Genomic DNA, 8826 nt, shown 5'->3' on the forward strand with positions numbered 1-8826 from the left:
ATTTAATTCAGATAAAAGCTTTGGTGTTTTAATTTTTGATTTTTAACATGTTAAAAAATATTTCAGCAACAAATGCTGAAGTTTTGGATATTCTATTATTTACTCTGCAAATGATTATAGCTGGTATACGAGGTGAGGCATTTCTTTCTTGACCCCCAAATTTCTACGTCAACATTCTTGAAATAGACATTAAAATATTACAATTTAAGGAGGTTGAAATAAATTTATTTACTTTATTTTAGAAGAAACATGAATTTATTGTTGATAAAAAAAGTGACTGACAACCACTGAACAAAGAAAATACTAAATTAAGCATTTTTGGGGCTGTCCGGGTTTGGTGGTTGTCCGGTTTTGGTGGTCCCCAACCAGTACTGACTATATTTAGAGCCAGTCTCTTTTTGATGTCTTTAGTTTTACATTTACCTTTTACCTGCAATCACTGAAAGTGTTCAGCTTTTGCCACCAGGATAAGGCCAGACCTAACTGTGCATCTATGTAGTCTAACTAGGCACTGTGCTGACTTACCAACTTTAAATTTTCATTTTCTTATCCCAGAATTGATAATCGACAGTTCCAGAAACAGTAGCTGGATGAGTCTGTTTAAGATATTCAGTGGCTTGAGGGTTAAATCAGTGATGATTGAAAAGTTTACTCATTTTCTAACATGTCTACCATTGATTTTTGTTGAATTTTTAGCCTCCATTTGCTGACAGTGTTGAGAAACATTTTATCATCCAGTCTTAGGTTATTTCTAGTAAACTTACAAGTATTAAGATTCTTATAAAAGCTAAATTTTTTGGCAAACCAGTTACTAACATCTCATATCATTCCAACATGCTCAAGATCATAGCTGGTGGTCAGAGGGAAGGGGGTCAAGGATATATGTTGTCATGGTCTGAAAATATAGAATTTATCATTTTAGTAATGAAATGACTGTAAAATACAATGTATGTCTTTTTATAGGAGGACTGTGCTTTGTTCTCTCATTCTTAATACTGGTATTTTTATTACATGATATTTATGTTATCATTGATTGTAAAATACTGAGTTAAAATCAATTTTATACTGTATCAAAATAGTGTATACTTCAGATATTATATGTCTAGTCTGTGATAAAACTGTTTTCAATAAATGAGCCGCGTCACGACAAAACCAACATAGTGCGTTTGCGACCAGCATGGATCTAGACCAGCCTGCGCATCCGCGCAGTCTGATCAGGATCCATGCTGTTCGCTTACCAACTCTATTACAAGTGGAGGAACTGACAGCGAACAGCATGGATCCTGATCAGACTGCACGGATGCGCAGGCTGGTCTGGATCCATGCTGGTTTCAAACGCACTATGTTGGTTTTGTCGTGACGAGGCTCAAAATTGTTTTTATTTTGTCTGTTCTTATATTTATCAATATTTTAAGGGTTTTTGTGCAAAATATTTTTATCTCCAAAAAGATACGATTCAAATGATTTTTATTTTAACTTTGTAGAAATAGAAAATAAGGGCTGGTCCCTTTTATAGGAAATCTATGTGATAATTTTCGTACTAAACGGAACAAATGATAGAGAAGTATGATTTGTAGTGATGCTAACATTACCAGTGAAAATTTTCTTAAATTGCAACACTATCTTAAGTTTTTAAATATTAAAACATAAGTTGTAAAAAGTTCTGATATAATGATTTTGTATTCATTTTGGAGGGGACATTTGCTAAAAGGTAAGGAAAATACACTGTAAAGATTGGGGAAGTATTTTATTTCGCATTGAAAAAAAAAGCCCTAAAAAGAACCCCACTGCATACGAGTTACAGCAGTTTTGCACATTGACCCTTGAATTCTTCTTTATGTATTCGTACATATTCAAATATGTTACAAATTTCTATTTTTCTTATCATATATTTGTTTATTTTGTTTACAAAATCTTTTATGTTATGTGCGCATTTATTTATTTACATGTACTCACCTATGACAAAGTCTCTACTTTACACCAGAATTGACTGTTAGCGGTATATGCTTTGGTGCTCCTCCTTTTTTCTCTCAACTTTTGTTTATAAGACTTGGTATATGTATATCCTTTAAATGAATTGAATGAAGTCTGATTAATGGGGGGGGGGGACAACAGTAAATGCAGCTTTTATTTTCTACTAATTTGATTATGATTTAAACTAAATGCAAATTTTGAATGCTCTTTCTGTTAAGGAAAGCGACTTTAACATTTGTCTATCTGTTAACATATAAAACTATTTATTATTTTATGTATGAATTGAAGGTATTTTCTCCTTTTCTTACTCCAAAAAAAAACAACTTTGTTTAAAGTATACATGCAATTTTGTAAATTATTTTTGTTGGAAAAAAAACAAGAACACCAAACAACGTTTAATTAAAGATGATGAATGTCATTCATTCTAGGACTAACATTTAAAAACAAAGATTAAAGTGTTAAGTCATTAATGTACCATCTGTGTATAAAACACTTTTTAGCTCGACTATACGAAGTGGAGAGCTGTCCTACTCGCCCGGCGTCGGCGTCGGCATCCCTTTACAGATTTCAAATTAAAGTTTTGGTGCAGTAAAATAGTTTTCATTTCGTAAGGTATCAACTTCAAACTTCAAATATATGTTCCTTATCATCAACCACATCTTATGTGACAAGTTTCATAACTCTAGCACCAATATTTTCAGATTTATCTCCCCTTGAACTTAGAATTTTCCTTAAAAAATACTATTTTTTACTGATACTTCTTTATTAGCTCACCTGTCACAAAGTGACAGGGTGAGCTTTTGTAATCGCTTTTCGTCCGGCGTCCGTCCGTCCGTAAACTTTTACTTTAAATGACATCTCCTCATAAACCACTAAGCCAATTTCATCCAAACTTCACAGGAATGTTCCTTTGGTGGTCACCTTTAAAAATTGTTCAAAGAATTTAATTCCATGCAGATCTCTGGTTGCCATGGCAACCGAAAGAAAAAACTTTAAATATCTTCTTTTAAAAAACCATAAGAGCTAGAGCTTAGATATTTGGCATGAAACATCTTCTAGTGAGTGTCTACCAAGTTTGTTCAAATAAAAGCCCTGGGGTCAAAATTGGCCCCGCCCCGGGGGGTCATTGATTTTCCCTATATGCATATAGTAAAAACTTAAAAAATCTTCTTTTAAAGAACCCAAAGAGCTAGAGCTAAGATATTTAGCATGAAACATGTTCTAATGGGTGTCTACCAAGTTTGTTCAAATAAAAGCCCTGGGGTCAAAATTTGCCCCGCCCCGGGGGTCATTGATTTTCCCAATATGCATATAGTAAAAACTTAAAAAATCTTCTTTTAAAGAACCCAAAGAGCTAGAGCTAAGATATTTAGCATGAAACATGTTCTAATGGGTGTCTACCAAGTTTGTTCAAATAAAAGCCCTGGGGTCAAAATTGGCCCCGCCCCGGGGGGTCATTGATTTTCCCTATGCATATAGTAAAAACTTAAAAAATCTTCTTTTAAAGAACTCAAAGAGCTATGGCTAAGATATTGAGCATCAAACATGTTCTAATAGGTGTCTACCAAGTTTGTTCAAATAAAAGCCCTGGGGTCAAAATTGGCCCCGACCCAGGGGGTCATTGATTTTCCCTATATGCATATAGTAAAAACTTAAAAAATCTTCTTTTAAAGAACCAAAAGAGTTAGAGCTAAGATATTTAGCATGAAACATGTTCTAATAAGTGTCAACCAAGTTTGTTCAAATAAAAGCCCTGGGGTCAAAATTGGCCCCGCCCCGGGGGGTCATTGATTTTCACTATATGCACATTGTAAAAACCTAAAAAATCTTCTTTTAAAGAACTCAAAGAGCTATGGCTAAGATATTTAGCATCAAACATGTTCTCATAGGTGTCTACCAAGTTCGTTCAAATAAAAGCCCTGGGGTCAAAATTGGCACCGCCCAGGGGGTCATTGATTTTCCTTATATGTGTATAGCAAAAACTTAAAAAATCTTCTTTGAAAAAACCCAAATAGCTAGAGTTAAGATATTAAGCATGAAACATCTTTTAGTGAGTGTCTACAAAGTTTGTTCAAATAAAAGACCTGGGGTCAAAATTGGCCCCGCCCCGGGGGTCATTGATTTTTTTATATGTGTATAGCAAAAACTTAAAATCTTCTTTGAAAAAACCCAAATAGCTAGAGTTTAGATATTAAGCATGAAACATCTTCTAGTAAGTGTCTACAAAGTTTGTTCAAATAGAAGCCCTGGCCCGGCCCCAGGGGTGTCATTGTTTTTAACTATATGTGTATAGTAAAAACTTTAAAAAAATCTTCTTTTAAAAAGCCCAATGAGCTAGAGCTTAGATGTTTAGCATGAAACATCTTCTTATGGGTGTCTACCAAGTTTGTGCAAATAAAAGCCCTTGGGTTAAATTGGCCCTGCAACGTTGGGGGGGGGGGGGCCTATATACAGGTGAGCGACCTCAGGGCCATCATGGCCCTCTTGTTTCTTAAGGGATCAACCTCATACTTCAAATATATGTACCTTAAATGTATCTCCCCTTGAACTTAGAATTGTCCTCAAAAAATACTATTTCTTACTGTTTCTTCTTTATTTCTTAAGGGATCAACCTCATACTTCAAATATATTTACGTTATCATCATCCACATCTTATGTGACAAGGTTTATAACTCTAGCACCAATATTGCAAGAATTATCTCCCCATAAACTTAGATTTATTTACTAGAAAAATGTTATTTTTTATTTTAACTTTTTTATTTTTAAAGGTATCTACCTCAAACTTCAAATACTTATTCCTTATCATCAATTACATTTTATGTGACAATGTTCATAACTCTTGAAGCAATATTTACAGATTTATATCTCTTTGAACTTAGGATTTTCTTTAAGAAATATAATAACTTCTATATTTTTTAAGGTATCTACTTCAAACTTCAAATATATATTTCTTATCATTACACAAATGTTCTGTGGCAAGGTCCATAACTCTAGCATGACTATTTCTAGAATTATTCCCCTTGATCTTGGAATTTATGTTAACAAATGTTATTTTTTTACTATAACTTAATACATAATTATTCATAATTAATTTTTCTTTCATAGATTTGTCCTCCTTACTGCGTCCAGTATTTTATTAGTCGAGCTTCGCTGTCTCCTGTGACAGCTCTTGTTTTTATTTTAACAATTTCAATATTTTTTAATAATCATTTCATAATGTTTGTTTTTTAATTGTTGAGCTATTTAAAATTGTTTTTGTGTCAGTTTAACTGAAAAAATGAATAGTCCTTTGACTTGAGACAGATGTCTTAAAACATGTCATCCAATTGGTTAAGTTTTAGATGAATTGTCAAATTTGACCAATGGTTTTGTTTGTTTTATTGGGACACATTATCTCTTTATATCTCTCTGTATCTTGGTTTCCTGTTGTGAAACACTTATTTCATTTCATCATATAAGCATTACAACTTATCAGAATTTGCTATACCAAAAAATGTCCTGCTGTATACATGGCCTTATTAATGGTATTTACTTTTGTTCCATTAAAAATTATAAATGGTTATTTATATACTCTTTAAGTTAGAAAATGTAATTCATATCGCTACATATATTTTTGAGCATATGTTATTTTATATTATTCCATTATTACTCATACTTGATTTTTCTGATAAAAAACAAATCAAAAGAACAAAATTATTAAGTTTTAATTTCTTTCAAAGGAAATGTTTTAAGATGTTTTGTTGTCAATAAATTTGATCAAGAAATTCATTTAATGTGCCATTCTTATTCAGTTAATCCAAAATGTTCACATTTGTGAGGATATTTTTTTAAATGTAGACTGCTTGTTTATCATTGTTCAATATTTTTTGTTTCCCTTACTATTTTCATGTATTACTTGACAAATCAACTTTGTGAAAAAACATCTATCCTGAGATTATATCTTATATTTTATTTGTGTATATAAGTTATCTATAGTATTTTTTTTTCATAAATCATTTCATAGTCAATATATTTTGTATTTTATGTAATCTACCAGTTATCTGTCACTTTAATCTTTTAATTTTAAACAAAATTTATGATTAGATTACATTAAATATGGGCTTTAAAAGCCACACTGCACAGTGTGAAAATTATGAGTCACATTTTTATCATCATAAATACTTGGCATTTTTTATACCAAACATGACATTATTGCGAATATGAGCTTCTGTCGTATACCGTATTCCTCTTAATATAAGCCACCTGCCTTTTACAAGCTCCCTCATTCTTTATTTTCATTTTGTAGCACCCAGTGTCAGCCCACAGGCAAAAGTATCGGACCTGGGAAGAAAAAATATGACCAGATTGAAAAAAAAAAACCTGTGTTCATCTTAAAAGTGTCAAAAAAAAACAAAAAAAATGTATATAATGACCCCCTTTAAAAATATACTATAAGTTAAGAGGTGTCAGCCTTAAATGCAGGAACAAATAGTAATGTTGTAAGTTATCCAGGAAAGCCAGTTAGGTGAACAGAATGTCATGATGTGACTAAATATATGAGCCGCGTCACAACAAAACCAACATAGTGCCTTTGCGACCAGCATGGATCCAGACCAGCCTGCGCATCAGCGCAGTCTGATCAGGATCCATGCTGTTCGCTATCATTTTCTCTACTTGTAACAGAGTTGGTAAACAAACAGCATGGATCCTGATCAGACTGTGTGGATGCGCAGGCTGGTCTGGATTCATGCTGGTCGCAAACCCATTATGTTGGTTTTGTCATGATATGACTAAATATATGTCAAAGTTAAAACAAACAAGCAAACAATCAGTCAATGCCACATCTTCTTTATCTATCTACACATGTCACTATGTGGTGTTTGTTTTGCAAATAACTGTATAAGATTAGAGGATTAAGTTAATAGTTTCAAATAAAAAAGTTTGGTCTCAAATAAAAGCACCCTGTTTGTGTTATGCAATTGGCCTAAGGGGGGTATTATTAGAAGAAATATGGTATACACTATATTATTATTATTCATAATATTACAATCCATTGACAGGGATAGACATGAAATTGTGTGCCAAACTGAATAAAAATACTAGATACTAATTTTATAATTGTATTGATATTTACAAAAATACTGTGATTATTCCATTTATACATCTGGCCTACTCTTAATGACTTTCCAGGAAATTTAATTATCATTTTATATGTCATTCATTATCATTTCTGTTAATAACTTGAAAGTATGTTCTGTACAACCTTGTTAATATTGTATATGAACAAAAATAGGTGTAGTCATTCTGTTTAATGAATAAAATAGTTTTATTGACCTGTTTATTTGCTCACACTTGTCTACACAGAATTTTTTACTGTAGCTGGCGGAAAATGCATGAACAAAGTTGAGCAGTAATTTCATAGAATAGTTTACAGAAAATTAAAGTCCCTTATAGTTTTACCAAAGATAATTCTTTTGCTAGATTATCAAAGTTTTTAATGTAAATAAATAATTCACCCAATAGTAGTGTAAAATGCGAAGTTGGCAGGGATCACATTACCTAACAATGGTTTATTATAATGGAAACTGAAGATGTAAAATAAGTAATTACTATATAGTAAATATTTACATTTACTATAGCAGTACAGTTATTACTATTATTGTAATTTTGTTACAGTCCTTACTTTACATTTGTTTTGTTTTCTGTAGAATGTTCTCCCAAATTTAAATCTGGTAAGGGGAGATCCCATTATAAATAGACTTGATTTGGTCATGTGGTTGATTCAAATAATAGGGGAACACACATGTTATTAACCCTTTCAATGAAGAGTTAGATCAAGAATTAAATCACTTTTTGAATGAAGAATTAGATCACTTGTTGAATCAAGAATTAAATCATTTTTTTGAATCAAGAATTAGATCACACTTTAACCCTTGTCATGCTAATTATCTTATATTGATTTGTATGTCATTTAATCTAGACAAATCTGTTCATCATTTAAAGGGGAGATAATTTCAAACTTTGAACTGACTGAATAGCAAATAGTGCAGACCATGATTATAATTATGTCACAGATGTGCAGACTGATCTTGGTCTGCACTGGTGCCATGGGTAAAACAGCAAGGTAAGGGTTAGATAAGTAAGTATATATGGACATTGTATTTAAGATATATAGAATTGTATACACTGTATTAACTATTTTGTAATCAATTTTGGTTTTTATTTATATTTTTTGCACATTTGTTATATTGTTGGTAATTATCTGTTATTTATAAGTAATAAATAGGAAAAATTTGTGTTTTTTTTATCATTTCCCCTTTAAAAATACATTAAATAAATTTCATAAAAAAAGAAATAGCGACATTTCATTAATAAATTGGGTTTCATATCGACTCCAGATCTTATTTTGGTGTCCAGACAACCAAAATGAGTTTAATGAGCATACAAATGTACAACCTCATTGTGGCGAATTCGGAAGTACAATTTCTGTTTGCATGAGAAACTCCGCCTTCAGATCATCCGTACATCAATATTAAATCAACAAACATGACTATAAGTAGCAGTCCTAATCTAACGGTATATTTCCCATTGTAACGGATATTTTCATACAAATTTAATCTTTTTTATGAGATGATTATTTTTTCTGAACTGTGCACAGGCCTAGTGCACCGTGAAGCTTAAACGGTAAAAGTGTGTTTGCACAAGAAAATCTTATATTTGCTGTGTTCCGGATAGCAACTATAACAACGTGACGTAGCGCATACACGAGCTGATTATAATCTTCATTTGCATGTTAAAATTCGTATACGAACTTTAGTGTTACCGTGGGGTTTTCCATTTAAAATCCTAATTTATGAACAATATTTGATGAGA

General features: G+C 31.9%; 1 long non-coding RNA gene across 1 annotated transcript; it reads left to right on the plus strand.

Annotated features, from left to right (window-relative positions):
* The first annotated feature begins 4528 nt into the window (after positions 1-4528).
* Positions 4529-8245, plus strand: LOC132715828 (uncharacterized). The gene is made up of 2 exons (XR_009623736.1): positions 4529-6265; positions 6417-8245. It is a non-coding gene; the product is annotated as an uncharacterized LOC132715828 (long non-coding RNA).
* The last annotated feature ends 581 nt before the right edge of the window (positions 8246-8826 follow it).

This window comes from Ruditapes philippinarum, unplaced genomic scaffold, assembly GCF_026571515.1.
Source record: "Ruditapes philippinarum isolate M1 unplaced genomic scaffold, ASM2657151v2 ctg661_1_1_1_1, whole genome shotgun sequence".
Lineage (NCBI taxonomy): Eukaryota > Metazoa > Mollusca > Bivalvia > Venerida > Veneridae > Ruditapes > Ruditapes philippinarum.